At 51.0% G+C, this 17407-nt stretch overlaps 1 protein-coding gene across 8 annotated transcripts in view; it reads right to left on the bottom strand.

Moving 5' to 3' along the window:
* The window catches only part of SAP130 (Sin3A associated protein 130), a 39552-nt gene extending 35871 nt beyond the window's left edge, over window positions 1-3681 (bottom strand). For 5 of the 8 annotated variants that reach the window (XM_075569639.1, XM_075569643.1, XM_075569646.1 and 2 more), the window contains exon 1: window positions 3528-3681. The gene's annotated coding sequence lies outside the window, so the exon portion shown is untranslated. Of the gene's footprint in view, window positions 1-3499 lie in introns of all 8 variants that reach the window. The other 3 variants (XM_075569642.1, XM_075569640.1, XM_075569641.1) reach the window with 2 other exon arrangements.
* Window positions 3682-17407: the final 13726 nt, after the last annotated feature.

The following is a 17407-nucleotide window of genomic DNA, read 5'->3' as shown; positions in this document are numbered from 1 at the left end:
GGACAGGCAGTGTATGTGTGTGGGGGGAGGGGGGTTATGCAGGCAGTGTATGTGTGTGGGGGAGGGGGGTTATGCAGGCAGTGTGTGTGGGGGGGGTTATGCAGGCAGTGTGTGTGGGGGGGTTATGCAGGCAGTGTGTGTGTGTGGGGGGGTTATGCAGGCAGTGTGTGTGTGTGGGGGGGGTTATGCAGGCAGTGTGTGTGTGTGTGTGGGGGGGGTTATGCAGGCAGTGTGTGTGTGTGTGGGGGGGGGGGGTTATGCAGGCAGTGTGTGTGGGGGGGAGGGGGTTATGCAGGCAGTGTATGTGTGTGGGGGGAGGAGGGGTTATGTAGGCAGTGTGTGTGGGGGGGGTTATGCAGGCAGTGTGTGTGTGTGGGGGGGGGGTTATGCAGGCAGTGTGGGGGGGGTTATGCAGGCAGTGTGTGTGTGTGGGGGGGGGGTTATGCAGGCAGTGTGCGTGTGGGGGGGGTTATGCAGGCAGTGTGTGTGTGGGGGGGGAGGGTTATGCAGGCAGTGTGTGTGTGTGTGGGGGGGGGCATGTGTGTGTGCATGTGTATGTAGGCAGTGTGTGTGTGGTTATGCAGGCAGTGTGTGTGTGTGGTTATGCAGGCAGTGTGTGTGTGTGTATGTGTGTGTGTGTGTGGGGGGGAGGGGGGGTTATGCAGGCAGTGTATGTGTGTGGGGGGGAGGGGGGTTTATGCAGGCAGTGTATGTGTGTGGGGGGGAGGGGGGTTTATGCAGGCAGTGTATGTGTGTGGGGGGGAGGGGGGTTTATGCAGGCAGTGTATGTGTGTGGGGGGGAGGGGGGGTTATGCAGGCAGTGTATGTGTGTGGGGGGAGGGGGGTTATGCAGGCAGTGTATGTGTGTGGGGGGAGGGGGGTTATGCAGGCAGTGTATGTGTGTGGGGGGGAGGGGGGGTTATGCAGGCAGTGTATGTCGTGTGGGGGGGAGGGGGGGTTATGCAGGCAGTGTAGGGTGTGTGGGGGGGAGGGGGGGTTATGCAGGCAGTGTATGTGTGTGGGGGGGAGGGGGGGTTATGCAGGCAGTGTATGTGTGTGGGGGGGAGGGGGGGTTATGCAGGCAGTGTATGTGTGTGGGGGGGAGGGGGGGGTTATGCAGGCAGTGTATGTGTGTGGGGGGGAGGGGGGGTTATGCAGGCAGTGTATGTGTGTGGGGGGGAGGGGGGGTTATGCAGGCAGTGTATGTGTGTGGGGGGGAGGGGGGGTTATGCAGGCAGTGTATGTGTGTGGGGGGGAGGGGGGGTTATGCAGGCAGTGTATGTGTGTGGGGGGGAGGGGGGGTTATGCAGGCAGTGTATGTGTGTGGGGGGGAGGGGGGTTATGCAGGCAGTGTATGTGTGTGGGGGGTAGGGGGGGTTATGCAGGCAGTGTATGTGTGTGGGGTAGGGGGGGTTATGCAGGCAGTGTATGTGTGTGGGGGGGAGGGGGGGTTATGCAGGCAGTGTATGTGTGTGGGGGGGAGGGGGGGTTATGCAGGCAGTGTATGTGTGTGGGGGGGCGGGGGGGTTATGCAGGCAGTGTGTGTGGGGGGGAGGGGGGTAGGCAGGAGTGTGTGTGTGTGTGTGGGGGGGAGGGGGGGTAGGCAGTGTATGTGTGTGGGGGGAGGGGGGTAGGCAGTGTATGTGTGGGGGAGGGGGGGTAGGCAGTGTATGTGTGGGGGAGGGCGGGGGGGTTATGCAGGCAGTGTATGTGTGTGGGGGAGGGGAGTTATGCAGGCAGTGTGTGTGTGTGGGGGGGAGGGGGGTTATGCAGGCAGTGTGTGTGTGGGGGGGAGGGGGTTATGCAGGCAGTGTATGTGTGTGGGGGGGAGGGGGGTTATGCAGGCAGTGTGTGGGGGGGTTATGCAGGCAGTGTGTGTGTGTGTGGGGGGGGGGGTTATGCAGGCAGTGTGTGTGTGTGGGGGGGGGGTTATGCAGGCAGTGTGTGTGTGTGTGGGGGGGGGGTTATGCAGGCAGTGTGTGTGTGTGTGTGGGGGGGGTTTATGCAGGCAGTGTGTGTGTGTGTGTGGGGGGTTTATGCAGGCAGTGTGTGTGGGGGGAGGGGGTTATGCAGGCAGTGTATGTGTGTGGGGGGGGAGGGGGGTTATGCAGGCAGTGTGTGTGGGGGGGTTATGCAGGCAGTGTGTGTGTGTGGGGGGGTTATGCAGGCAGTGTGTGTGTGTGTGTGTGTGTGTGGGGGGGGGGGTTATGCAGGCAGTGTGTGTGTGTGTGTGGGGGGGGGGTTATGCAGGCAGTGTGTGTGTGTGTGTGGGGGGGGGGGGGTTATGCAGGCAGTGTGTGTGTGTGTGTGGGGGGGGGGGGGTTATGCAGGCAGTGTGTTTGTGTGTGTGTGTGTGTGGGGGGGGGGGGGGTTATGCAGGCAGTGTGCGTGTGGGGGGGGGGGTTATGCAGGCAGTGTGTGTGTGTGTGGGGGGGCATGTGTGTGTGCATGTGTATGTAGGCAGTGTGTGTGTGGTTATGCAGGCAGTGTGTGTGTGTGTGTGTGGTTATGCAGGCAGTGTGTGTGTGTGGGGGGGGGGGTTATGCAGGCAGTGTGTGTGTGTGGGGGGGGGGGTTATGCAGGCAGTGTCTGTGTGTGGGGGGGGGGGGGTTATGCAGGCAGTGTCTGTGTGGTTATGCAGGCAGTGTGTGTGTGTATGTGTGTGTGTGTGTATGCAGGCAGTGTGTGTGTGTGTGGTTATGCAGGCAGTGTGGGTGAGGGGAGGGTTATGCAGGCAGTGTGTGTGTGGTTATGCCGGCAGTGTGTGTGTGTGTGTGTGTGGGGGGGGGGTTATGCAGGCAGTGTGTGTGGGGGGGTATGCAGGCAGTGTGTGTGTGGTTATGCAGGCTGTGTGTGTGTGTGTGTGTGTGGTTATGCAGGCAGTGTGTGTGTGTGTGTGTGTGTGTGTGTGTGTGTGTGTGTGGTTATGCAGGCAGTGTGTGTGTGTGTGTGTGTGTGTGTGTGTGTGTGTGTGTGTGTGTGTGTGTGTGTGTGTGGTTATGCAGGCAGTGTGTGTGTGGTTATGCAGGCAGTGTGTGTGTGCGTGTGTGTGGTTATGCAGGCAGTGTGTGTGTGTGTGGTTATGCAGGCAGTGTGTGTGTGTGTGTGTGTGTGTGTGTGTGTGTGTGTGTGTGTGTGTGTGGTTATGCAGGCAGTGTGTGTGTGTGTGTGTGGTGTGTGTGTGGTTATGCAGGCAGTGTGTGTGTGTGTGGTTATGCAGGGTGTGTGTGTGTGTGTGTGTGTGTGTGTGTGTGTGTGTGTGTGTGTGTGTGTGTGTGTGGTTATGCAGGCAGTGTGTGTGTGGTTATGCAGGCAGTGTGTGTGTGTGTGTGTGTGTGTGTGTGTGTGTGTGTGTGTGTGTGTGTGTGTGGTTATGCAGGCAGTGTGTGTGTGGTATGCAGGCAGTGTGTGTGTGTGTGTGTGTGTGGTTATGCAGGCAGTGTTTGTGGGGGGTGACGCAGGCAGTGTGTGTTGGGTCTCTGGCTCTCCCAGCGCATACGTTTATCCGCAGCTGTCCCCCTCCTCACCCCCCGGTTCCGGTGCCTCCACGGGTCAGTTTTCCCGATAACGACTGCGGGCTCCAGCTCTCACACTCTGTTTCCGTTTCCGGTTCCGCGCTGCTCGCTCTCTCACCTCAGACTGATAGAACCGCGCGCAGCACCCCAATCACGTGACCTGCGACAAACCACGCCCCTTTCTCATACCAGCTGAACCAGAGGCTGCCCGCCGGTGACGTCATTGTGCTTTTTATGTTGTTTTCATTTATCAAACTTTATTAACAAGAGTATGTAAAGACAGGGGAGTCATGCAGCGTCATACATTGTGGGGCTGATATGAAGGTGGCACCCTGCAGGGACTGATAGGGGAGAGATGGCAGCACACTCACACTCACAGAATGACAGGGCCCCTGCAGGACTGATAGGAGAGAGATGGCAGCACACTCACACTCACAGAATGACAGGGCCCTGCAGGGACTGATAGGAGAGAGATGGCAGCACACTCACACTCACAGAATGACAGGGCCCTGCAGGGACTGATAGGAGAGAGATGGCAGCACACTCACACTCACAGAATGACAGGGCCCTGCAGGGACTGATAGGAGAGAGATGGCAGCACACTCACAGAATGACAGGGCCCTGCAGGGACTGATAGGAGAGAGATGGCAGCACACTCACAGAATGACAGGGTCCTGCAGGGACTGATAGGGGAGAGATGGCAGCACACTCACACTCACAGAATGACAGGGCCCTGCAGGGACTGATAGGAGAGAGATGGCAGCACACTCACACTCACAGAATGACAGGGTCCTGCAGGGACTGATAGGGGAGAGATGGCAGCACATTCACAGCATGACAGGGCCCTGCAGGGAGTGATAGGAGAGAGATGGCAGCACACTCACATTCACAGCATGACAGGGCCCTGCAGGGACTGATAGGGGAGAGATGGCAGCACACTCACATTCACAGCATGACAGGGCCCTACAGGGACTGATAGGGGAGAGATGGCAGCACACTCACATTCACAGCATAACAGGGCCCCTGCATCCTGCAGTAATTATACTGGCTTTGCCTGAATGGAGTATAGCATTACCAGCACTGAAAATATTGTTTATTATAGCCTAAATTGGTCTAAAACATTAGATATTAGATTGTAAGCTCTTCGGGGCAGGGACTCCTTTTCCTAATGTCACTTTTATGCCTATAGCGCTTCTTCCCATTATGTGTTATTTGTATTATGTTATTTATATTATTATGTTACGTGTATTACTGCTGTGAAGCGCTATGTACATTAATGGCGCTATATAAATAAAGATAGATATAAACCCATACATACATATTAATGAAAACCCTGGTCTCTGATTCATCAGTTGTTTCAGAGACTTTGACAATGAAAGAACATTTGTGAGTGCATTTCACCTGTCTCATATAGGCCCCAAAACATTCCTTTCCCCTATACATATCAGCTTTGAGCTCTCGTTATGCCCTTGCTCGTCTCCTGCACCCTGCTATAACTGTCTCCTGTCACTGCTACTGTGCTCTCTCACCTTAAACCCTTTTCCCTCACTGCCCCTTACCTGTGGAACTCGCTTACACTTGGTAAACGCCAAACACCTCTCCCCACCTTTAATACTAACCTTAAAACTTGGGTGACCAGACGTCCCAGTTTGTGGTCCCCTGTCCAGGTATTCTGAAATGTCTGTAAATGTCCCGGGTTTCTCAGATCTTGTCAGCTGCACGTGCGCGATCTGAGCTTGTCGTCCGCCAATGCACGGTCTGCGCTCCGGGCCAGCAAGCTCTGATCGCGCATGCATAGTTGGCCCTCACTGTTCGCACATGCGAAGCCGGCAAGCTCAGTTTGCGCGTGCACGGTTAGTGCTCGCCTTTCGCGCATGCGCGACATGTTTTTCCCGGGAAGAATATGGTCACCATTCTTAAAACTCACCTCTCAAGCATTTCAATAGCCTGGACTCATGGCTACTATCCCACTCTCACAGTCGCTCTTACCAACTATTGTGGCCAAGCACTGCCATTTAATGCACTTATTCCCTCACCTGCTGTCTCTCCAAGTCTCCAAACATACCACTTAGATTGTAAGCTCCCCGGGGCAGGAATTTCCTTTCTTATTTGATTTATCTGATGTTTGTTGCACTTGTGTTATAATCCCTGTGTTATCTCTTTTGTAAAGCACTGAATACCCTTGGGCACTATATAAATAAAGATATACATAATCCCCAGAGAATACAGGAATTCTGGTAATCCTAAATAGAAGAAGCAGTGTCTCATCCTTTGCCGGGGAGTACGCCTCTTCACTGGACTCTCTGGTGGTGACTGTGATGAACTCTGCTGCAACAAGGTTTCTGGACACAGCTGTTTATTACAGACTGTACAATCTCCGGGAGTCCTGCATATCTGAGACTATAGCCCCAGTCTGCCGTCCGGTCCACCTGGCTATATGAGGTTTTTTCGTGCCTGTAGACTGCTTATTTTTGTCTGTGCCTTTCATGGGCTTCTGCATTGAGCTCTGAAATTGATCTACAGTATGTGATTTAAGATCTTTTTTTCTATTGCTACAGGTGTAGACTATTTTTCCAAGTTAGATTTGCTCATGTACTATTACCATTTTTTTTTGTAACTTATATTTTATTGGTTTTGAAAATGTCATACAGAGATAAAACAATGTATACGTTACATGAGAATATTATTAACAAATAGTCATAAAACACCCGATCAAATCTCAGCTCAATTAAACATTTTCAAAGTAAACTGGGGGGGGGGGGGGTAGAAGGAAGGTAAGGGAGGGGGGGGAGGTGTTCATCCTGTTTCTTAGTTAATGTTTCAATTGTCGTCGCTCACTCCGTTATGGCCCAGGGGATGGTCTCCCACAAGGGTCCGGTGTTCACTCTACCATAATACCCCTAGAGTCCTGATTTTTAACCATAGTTCCACCCGTCCGTCAAGGGAGAATGCACTTTATTCCTATCAAAGCCTTATCGTGGCATCGCTCACCCCCGGAATGTCTGTCTGGGCCAGCCAAGGCAGCCAGTGTCATTAACCAAACTTGTTCATTTTTCCATCTGGCAGACAAAAAAAATTCTATTTTAGATATAGATGGAATTTCTTGCTGTTTCCATAATGCTGCAATCTCACATCTCGTTGCCATTACAAAATGAGCCACTAATTTACATGTGACCCTGGAAAGGCCTTGGTCTGTTTAATAAGAATACCCATGGGTCTAAAGGGATTGTGAGGCCCAACATCCTCTGTAACCAATCTCTGATTTGCTCCCAAAGGGGCACCAACCTAGGGCAAGACCACAGCCTATGTAACACATCAGCCTGCTCTCCACATTGTTTTGGAAACTGGTGCGTAACCTGGTACAAATTTTGATAATTTTACTGGGGTGAGATACCATCTCATTAAGACTTTATATGCGTTCTCCCTTAACGTCGTGCATATCGAGCTCTTAGCTGCTGCCGCGAAAATTGCCTCCCAGTCTTCCTCGTCTGGCTCCTATCCCAGGTCCTCTACCCACTGAGACATATACTGTAACTTTTTCACATTCCCCGGGCCAGAACAGACCACTTCCCTGTACATTTGAGATGTGAGTCCACTTGTGTCTGTTTCCAAATACAGAGCTTTTCAAAATTGATTAATGGGGACGGGACGGAAATTTGTTATAAAATGCTCGCATCTGGAGGTATCTAAAAATTCTGTATGTGGGGTGTCTTTTTCCGACAGTAATTTGTTCAAATGTTTTAATGCTAGTTCTACCCTCCAGATCTCTAAGGCCTGGGATATGGTAGAACAGACCGAGCTGAGCCGCGCTGAGCAGATGAACTTACCGCCTTCATCTGTAATCAGCGCGGCTTTAGATGATGCTTCCACATGCGTGCGGAGGCTCAGCAAATTGCAGGCGACAGCCTGGTTTAATTTTCAGAGCGGAGGAGCGGTGACGTGACCGCAAACATCCAATGGGAGCGAGAGACTAGCCCTGCCTCCCGCCACGCCCCCGCTCCCAAAGCACGCTCACTGCCTCACCTGCCAGGACGCAAAAAAGCACCAGCTTGAGCAAGCGAGGCAGAGCAGGAGCACGGGTCAGCGCGGGCCCCATGCCCAAGGCCTTAGTCTTATGACTCCGAATCAGGCCTATAGCGAAGTCCGGGTTATCAAATAAGGGGGTCATAAGTGAATTTGTAGTGGTCCATGAGCATCTAAATTTAGTTGTCTCCCAGACTGTTAATGAGTTGGTCATTGAGGATAGCGGATCTCTGATAGATTTTATTATCCTATTCGGGGACCAGGTTAAATTGTGTAGCTCCCTCAGCGCACACACTTCTTTTTCCAATGCCACCAAGCATTTAAGGTTAGGGTCTATGTGCCATTGGGGAATTTGGCATAATTGGGCCGCTCTATAATATGACAACAAGCAAGGTACCGCTAGTCCCCCCGCCAATGTTGGTCTCTTCAAAATCCTTCCCCTCACTCGCGGTCTTTTGTAATTACAAATAAACTTCGAGATCAATGCTTGGAGGTCTATGCTATCCTTCCTTACTAACGGAATTGGTAAGGTCTGAAACAGATAAAGGATAGCTTAAGTTTGCGTTGTTTAAGGATTTATAGTTACACAGATACCCAGCGCCCAGTAGCACTCCTTTTGACAAATATATATATAGTGGTAAATTTGGGGGGTTCCAGCTAGTCTCAGCTGTTTTGGAGATTAAGTGGCTCCTCCCACCCAGGGTTTAAACGGCCCTCCGCACTGTCCAGGTAAGCAGGTTTTCTTTTCATGGAGCTGGTTGTGACAGGTTCAATGCCAGGACCATCCTTCCTCTAATTATAGAGGTAAATAAGGATTTTAATCAGTTAGTGTTAGGACCTGCGATATTATGGTCATGCCTTGAAAGTGGCTCGCAAGGCTTATACGCTTTGGCCAGAGGGTTAACTAAATTACCCTTTTTTCAAGAGATATGTAGGTATTTCACTGTATATTTTTGTCACATTGGATGTTGCTCTGGACTTCTTTGTTTCTTGTTTTATAGGATTTATAGTCCTTTGTAATATTAATTCCTAAATATTTTATAGTCTTTGGGTGCCACTTAAAATTTTAATGAATCTCTATAAGTTTCTCCAACTCTTTTGGTAAATTGATAATCAAGGCTTCTGATTTAGTTGGTTAATTTTGAAACCCGAAACTCTATTGAATTTCTCTAATAAGCTAAATTGATTAGGCAGAGAGGTGAGAGGCCGTGACTGTGTCAAAAATACATAATCTGCGTAAAGCGCCACCTTGTGAATCTGAGTATTTAACTGGATTCTTGCTATATCTGAGTTGTTCCGAATTTGTGCGGCCAGAGGTTCCATACATAGAGCAAATAAAAGTGGAGATAACAGACAACCCTGACTCGTGCCACTTTTGCTCATGAAGCTATCTGACTGAAAGCTCTGATGTATTACTCTAGCAGCCGGGTTCGAATACAGTGCTGTGATTGCTTTGAGAATTCTGCCCCCAAAACCAAACACCCCAAGCGCTGCATATAAATAAGGCCAGTCTATCCTGTCGAACTCTTTGTCTGCATCCAGACTCAACCATTACCCAGATCTTTTTGGAGTTAGCTACTTCAATCAGATCAATTATTCTCCTCGTATTATCGGCCGCTTGTCTATCTTTGATAAAACCCTACCTGATCCGAGTGGATGAGTCTAGGCAGGACCCGACTCAATCTGTTAGTCAGCATTTTAGAGTAGATTTTGATATCTGAATTTATCAATGAGATGAGCCGATAGCTTTTATATTTTGTTGGGTCTTTGCCCTGCTTATATATCAATGATATAGACACTTGGAGCATCTGCTCCGGGAAAGCTGCACCTGCCAGCACCGCATTGAACATTCAGAGTAGATGAGGAGCCAGCAGATTGATACATTTTTTGTAGTATAAATTAGAAAACCCATCAGGGCCCGGTGCTTTGGATGATTTAACCTTTTTCACTACCTGACTCAGTTCCTCCATTGTGAAATCCTGCTGTAAGACCTCCCTTTCCTCTCTACTCAACCTAGGCAGCTTTGAGTCTGCCAGGAACTCCTCTAGGGCTTGGCTGGTGTTGACAGAATGGGTGACTTTTCCCAGTTGCTGTATAAAGCTCTTCATAATAATTTTTAAATTCCTCCATAATAAGTTTGAGGTTAGACCAGCGTTTCCCAAACGGTGGGTCGCGACCCGGCACCGGGCCACGGCACCAAAATTGCCGGGTCGCAGCGAGGCTGGCCGCGCGGTGTCTCCCGTCCCCCCTGCTCAATTTTAAAAAAATGCCGGCGATTTCCCCCTGCGGTCCCGCGCGCTTGCGCAGGGCAAGCAGGGCCTGCTCCCTTCCTCCCCCCCCCGCTCCCAACGTGGGACAGAGGAGGAAGTACCAGCACCTCTGCGGCCCGCACGTTACGTGGGACGGAGGGGGAAGTTCAAGCTCCTACTGCGGCGTGCTTCCCCCCGCAGCCAGCTTCCCCCCGCAGCCAGCTTCCCGAGCTCACTTCCCGTGGCACCACCTCCCATCCCCCCAAGCCCACCTCCCGTCCCGGGCAGCAGGAGATATCGGGGGCAGCAGGGGAAAGCGTCCGGCGGCAAGGTAAGTCACCCCACCCAGTCACTGCCTCCCACCCAAGTGCCCCTGGTCCCCCTCCCACCCACGTGCCCCTGGTCCCCCTCCCACCCACGTGCCCCTGGTCCCCCACCCACCCACCCAAGTGCCCCTGGTCCCCCACCCACCCACCCAAGTGCCCCTGGTCCCCCTCCCACCCACCCAAGTGCCCCTGGTCCCCCTCCCACCCACCCAAGTGCCCCTGGTCCCCCTCCCTCCCTCCCACCCAAGTGCCCCTGGTCCCCCTCCCTCCCTCCCACCCAAGTGCCCCTGGTCCCCCTCCCTCCCACCCAAGTGCCCCTGGTCCCCTCCCTCCCACCCAAGTGCCCCTGGTCCCCTCCCTCCCACCCAAGTGCCCCTGGTCCCCTCCCTCCCACCCAAGTGCCCCTGGTCCCCTCCCTCCCTCCCACCCAAGTGCCCCTGGTCCCCTCCCTCCCTCCCACCCAAGTGCCCCTGGTCCCCTCCCTCCCTCCCACCCAAGTGCCCCTGGTCCCCTCCCTCCCTCCCACCCAAGTGCCCCTGGTCCCCTCCCTCCCTCCCACCCAAGTGCCCCTGGTCCCCTCCCTCCCTCCCACCCAAGTGCCCCTGGTCCCCTCCCTCCCTCCCACCCAAGTGCCCCTGGCCCCCTCCCTCCCTCCCACCCAAGTGCCCCTGGCCCCCTCCCTCCCTCCCACCCAAGTGCCCCTGGCCCCCTCCCTCCCTCCCACCCAAGTGCCCCTGGCCCCCTCCCTCCCTCCCACCCAAGTGCCCCTGGCCCCCTCCCTCCCTCCCACCCAAGTGCCCCTGGCCCCCTCCCTCCCTCCCAAGTGCCCCTGGCCCCCTCCCTCCCTCCCACCCAAGTGCCCCTGGCCCCCTCTCCAGTCACTCACATCCGTCGTTGCCTGTAATTCACTGTTTGTGTCTGTGTGGGTATAGGGGAGAGCGAGTGTGTGTGGGTATAGGGGAGAGCGAGTGTGTGTGTGTGTATCTGTATCAGTGTGTGTGTGTATCTGTGTGGCTGCGTGTGTGTCAGTGGCTGCGTGTGTGTCAGTGGCTGCGTGTGTGTGTGTCAGTGGCTGCGTGTGTGTGTCAGTGGCTGCGTGTGTGTGTCAGTGGCTGCGTGTGTGTGTATCAGAGGCTGTGTGTGTGTGTATCAGTGTGTGTGTCAGTGGCTGCGTTTGTCAGTGGCTGCGTGTCTGTCAGTGGCTGTGTGTGTGTGTATCAGTGGCTGTGTGTGTGTGTATCAGTGGCTGTGTGTGTGTCTGTGCAGGCCCTATAGGCGATAAAAATTTTAGTGGGTCACGAAGGAGAAGTTCAAAAATAACCGGGTCACGGAAAAAAAAGTTTGGGAAACCCTGGGTTAGACTGTTCCGCTGTGCTCACCCCAAACAAGACGAGACCCCTGTACTGAGATGGGAGTATGAACACACCAGCCACAGACACAGGGATCACGTCCGGAGTGTAGAGTAGTCATGCTAGCCGGGTCAGGGGTAGAGAGGTCAGGGTAGTCGTTAATACTTGCCAAGGTCGGGCTTGGAGAATGCAGGATGGTCGAGGTGCAATGCCGTGTTCTGGGTTGGAGAGGAACGGAGGGTCAGAGGTATCCGAGGTCAGAATTCCAGAAAGCAGATGGTCCAGGGACAAGCCAGGTCGGTACATGAAGGGTTAACTAGAAGCAAGGCACAAACTGGAGCGAGACAAGACAGGAGTGGTAAACACTGTAACACAATCTATGCTCAGCCAAAGAGCCTGTGGCTCAGCTGATCATATATACAGGGCTGGGCCAATCCCCATGGAGGGTGGAGCGGGGGAGAGGCCTCTGCGGGAGCCTGTGATAGGTGGTGCGATAGAAGCACAGCTCCAGCTTGTAAAAGTAGATCAATTGTTGCTCGGGAGCGTCGTGCACGTGTCACGTGCGTACGCCGTGCACCGGGAGCGCGCGACGTGATCCAGTGCCCACCTCCGTGGCGTCACGTGACGTAACCGCATTGCACATGCGTGCCGCGCAACTCAATCCGAAGTTCAGCCAACAGATGCCCCGCATGTGCGTGGGGGCGCGCGAGAAGACGTGCGGGGCTGCCGGGCATCAGGGAACCTCACATAGACGTCACTGTTCCTGACTTTAGACGAATAGATTGGATATTATAGTTAGCTTGCTGATTCCTAATTTTGTTTGCTATCAGGGTATCTGGCATGTTTGCTTATTCGTTAAACTTCCTCTTTGACCAGCTCAATGCATTCTCAGCCAGGGAGGTTAGGAGCATATTTAATTCTGTTCTTAGGTCTTCCAAAACTTTTAAGGTGTCAGTGTTACCGTCTCATTGGTGAGAGTCCGCCAGGTCTTTGAGTTTTGATTGCAGCTTTAATATTTTTGCATCTCTTACTCTTTTGCGACCCACGGCAATACTGATAAGTGTCCCTCTGAGAGTCGCCTTATGGGCCTCCCAGAGGGTCGAATGGGATTCTACACTATCCTGATTAATTCTGAAGAAGTGGTCAATCTCTGAGATCACTGACTCCAAAACCTCAGAGATCTTTATAAGTGACTCATTCAGTTTCCAATTTGCTCCTGGTCTGACTAGATTAAGTTGGGAGCTCCTCAACTCTATTGGTGCATGATCTGACCATGAAATATCATGGATCCTCGCCAAGGAGATCTTTGGGACCAGTCTGTTAGACCCAAAGAAGTAGTCTATTCTGCTATAGCTCGCGTGAGGGTGGGAAAAAAAAAGTGTATCCCCTTTCACCCGGGTATAGCTCTCTCCATATATCCACTAATTGTGTGTCTTTTAGACCTTTAACCAGTGTGGCCGTTCCACCCTTTCTCACTCGTCTAGACTGCTCAGATCTGTCCATTCCAGGGACTAGGACTTTGTTAAAGTCTCATGCTAGAATGACGTAACCACTAGATACCCTGTTCAGAGTATTAAAAAAATCAGTGAAAAATTCTGGATCTTTTTCACATTGATCATATATATTTGCAAGAGTTCATTTCTGATCCTGAATAGATCCGGCCAAAATTATGATTCTTATCCCCGGTGGATCATATCCACTACAAAAGGGCATCTGTTATGTAGCAGAATTGCCACCCCCTGCTTTTTGCAATTGGCTGATGAGAAGAAACAATTTCTGAAGTTTTTATCAAAATATTTTGGGAAGCTTTTTTTTTACTAAAATGTGTTTCCTGTAACATCACCACATCCGCCCTTTCCCTCTTATAGTCCGTGAAGGCCACTCTCCTCTTTTTCGGACTGTTAAGGCCTTTTACATTATGTGAGATGATATTTAGCGACATTTCAGTGTCTGTGGCCTAACGCTTACCTCAGCAGGACCACGTGCGGAGACCCCGGACCAGCAGAGGAGCCACGTACACTTTTCAAAGAAATTAACATTTAGGATGAACCTGGGACTGGAGGGGGGTGGGGACCACAAAACATGGGGGTATAGAAGTATGGGGGAAATTAAATGTGAAATGAGCCTTCTAGGATCCATGTGGACCCAGGCTCTTCTGCCCTTGGGTATAAACTCATCACCGGCCTCTGGAGAAAATGAGACCAGTCGCCTGAGTACCTCCACCTCTCAGGGACCCTGGGTTTGATACCTTCTGTAGCAATGCCTCTTGAACCTTGCAGAACTATCTAGAGAATATGTTTGAAGCTAAGCTGTAAAATTACCATTTTTTATAAATTTGTCACAGGGACCATATTTTATTCCCAAGTCTCCAGACACTGCTCTTATTTCGACTCTATCACACCCTAACACCCTGCCGCTAATACCTCTCCCTATACACCCTAACACCCTGCCGCTAATACCTCTCCCTATACACCCTAACATCCTGCTGCTAATACCTCTCCCTATACACCCTAACACCCTGCTGCTAATACCTCTCCCTATACACCCTGCTGTTAATACCTCTCCCTATACACCTTAATACCCTGCTGCGAATACCTCTCCCTATACACCCTAACACCCTGCTGCTAATACCTCTCCCTATACACCCTGCTGTTAATACCTCTCCCTATACACCTTAATACCCTGCTGCTAATACCTCTCCCTATACACCCTAATACCCTGCTGCTAATACCTCTCCCTATACACTCTAATACCCTGCTGCTAATACCTCTCCCTATACACCCTAATACCCTGCTGCTAATACCTCTCCTTATACACCATGCTGTTAATACCTCTCCCTATACACCTTAATACCCTGCTGCTAAAACCCCTCCCTATACACCCTAATACCCTGCTGCTAATACCTCTCCCTATACACCCTAAAACCCTGCTGCTAATATCTCTCCCTATACACCCCAACACCCTGCCGCTAATACCTCTCCCTACACACCCTAATACGCTGCTGCTAATACCTCTCCCTATACACCCTAACACCCTGCTGCTAATACCTCTCCCTATAAACCCTAACACCCTGCTGCTAATACCTCTCCCTATATACCCTAACACCCTGCTGCTAATACCTCTCCCTATACACCCTAACACCCTGCTGCTAATACCTCTCCCTATACACCCTAACACCCTGCTGCTAATACCTCTCCCTATACACCCTAACACCCTGCGCTAATACCTCTCCCTATACACCCTAACATCCCGCTGCTAATACCTCTCCCTATACACCCTAACACCCCGCTGCTAATACCTCTCCCTATACACCCTAACACCCTGCTGCTAATACCTCTCCCTATACACCCTAACACCCTGCTGCTAATACCTCTCCCTATACACCCTAACACCCTGCGCTAATACCTCTCCCTATACACCCTAACACTCTGCTGCTAACACCTCTCCCTACACACCCTAATACGCTGCCGCTAATACCTCTCCCTATACACCCTAACACCCTGCCGCTAATACCTCTCCCTATACACCCTAACATCCTGCTGCTAATACCTCTCCCTATACACCCTAACACCCTGCTGCTAATACCTCTCCCTATACACCCTGCTGTTAATACCTCTCCCTATACACCTTAATACCCTGCTGCGAATACCTCTCCCTATACACCCTAACACCCTGCTGCTAATACCTCTCCCTATACACTCTAATACCCTGCTGCTAATACCTCTCCCTATACACCCTAATACCCTGCTGCTAATACCTCTCCTTATACACCATGCTGTTAATACCTCTCCCTATACACCTTAATACCCTGCTGCTAAAACCCCTCCCTATACACCCTAATACCCTGCTGCTAATACCTCTCCCTATACACCCTAATACCCTGCTGCTAATATCTCTCCCTATACACCCCAACACCCTGCCGCTAATACCTCTCCCTACACACCCTAATACGCTGCTGCTAATACCTCTCCCTATACACCCTAACACCCTGCTGCTAATACCTCTCCCTATAAACCCTAACACCCTGCTGCTAATACCTCTCCCTATATACCCTAACACCCTGCTGCTAATACCTCTCCCTATACACCCTAACACCCTGCTGCTAATACCTCTCCCTATACACCCTAACACCCTGCTGCTAATACCTCTCCCTATACACCCTAACACCCTGCGCTAATACCTCTCCCTATACACCCTAACATCCCGCTGCTAATACCTCTCCCTATACACCCTAACACCCCGCTGCTAATACCTCTCCCTATACACCCTAACACCCTGCTGCTAATACCTCTCCCTATACACCCTAACACCCTGCTGCTAATACCTCTCCCTATACACCCTAACACCCTGCGCTAATACCTCTCCCTATACACCCTAACACTCTGCTGCTAACACCTCTCCCTATACACCCTAACACCCTGCTGCTAATACCTCTCCCTATACACCCTAACACCCTGCTGCTAATACCTCTCCCTATACACCCTAACACCCTCCCGTTAATACCTCTCCCTATACACCCTAACGCTAATACCTCTCCCTATATACCCTAACACCCTCCCGTTAATACCTCTCCCTATACACCCTAACACCCTGCTGGCTTGCCGCATAGCTGTGTTACATTTGCTCGCCTACTTTTAAGTCTGCTGAAATGGCTTCCTTTCCTCTATAGTATGTGACATTATAGCGCCATACATGTTGTATTCTACCTTTGTATTTTTGTATCCCAAGTTCATTATTTGGCACTTTCTGGCATTAAATTGTAGTTGCCGCACTCTTGACCATTCCTCCATGCTGAAATGACTGGGTAATGCTGCAGGCAGACGCTTATAAGTCTCCATGTGAAAATGGGTAACCGTAAGAAGCAAAAGGTGACACTCTGTGCTCATTTGCATGTCATTTAATTTAGGTTTAATACAGATAAATGTAAGGTTATGCATTTGGGATGCAAGAATAAAAGGGCGACTTACAAATTAAATGGAGATATATTGGGGGAATCCTTGATGGAGAAGGATTTAGGAGTGCTGGTAGACAGCAGGCTTAGCAATAGTGCCACAAAAAGAAAAGAGGTTGGGGCGCTCCCTATTTGTATAGGCTTGTGATGTTGCCTGTGTGGTAGTGTGTAACCAAAGAAAGGGTAGTGTATACTTGCCCTTGTTGTTTTCTGCAGCTGGACCAGTAGAGAAGATAAAGCCCGGAATCTTCTTGTAGTTGCAGTGGAGGTGGAGGGTTGGTCAGCGCACGGGATTTTGCTCAAACGTAGAGATAAGAGGATAGGAAGATATGGAACACGGTATTAGTGTTTTAGTAATCGAACGGTACAATACAGCCAAAAGAACTTTGGAATTAAAAATGTATGAAAAATATATTTTTAAAAATAGCTTAAAACTCTTTGGAATTAAAGAACCTTGGTAATTAAAAGTAAATATATGAAAAAATATATTCTAAAATAGCTTAAAAATCCTTAAATAAAATCCTTAAATACAATTTAAATGGAATTGTGTGGTTTTTTTGTGAACAGAAGCAGAATACGTGCTATATGTGGATGACTAACAGGGTGTGTTTATATAGCCTGTTGTTGGTCTGAGGTAAAAAGGGGATAATGGGGCTGGTTAGCAGAGTTTAATGCGCAGTCTTTCCTTCACGGAATGCTGCTAAAAACAATAGCTTTCTCACCCTCCTGGTGGAGGCAGTACGTGAGTTGCTTCTCTCCCGGGGGCCCAAATAGGAAGAAAAGGGCCGAACTCGGTGAGTGAGCAAAATAGAATTTATTAGGTACAGAAAACAAAGTCAAAATAACACTCACGGTACAGCTTTAAAACAGCCCAGCATCAGCCTGATCGTCCGGTGATATTCCTCTCACCAGTACAGCTCCCTTGGTCGCGTCCGACGGCGGGACCGGAAGAGGAGGTCTTACCGGATGTCAGCAGGCTGGCTGGGTCCTTCAA

The sequence above is a fragment of the Ascaphus truei genome, chromosome 14 (genome assembly GCF_040206685.1).
Source record: "Ascaphus truei isolate aAscTru1 chromosome 14, aAscTru1.hap1, whole genome shotgun sequence".
NCBI classification, from domain to species: Eukaryota; Metazoa; Chordata; class Amphibia; order Anura; family Ascaphidae; genus Ascaphus; species Ascaphus truei.
The sequence above is the reverse complement of the archived record's forward strand: the minus strand, read 5'-3'. Positions and strand labels throughout refer to the sequence as shown.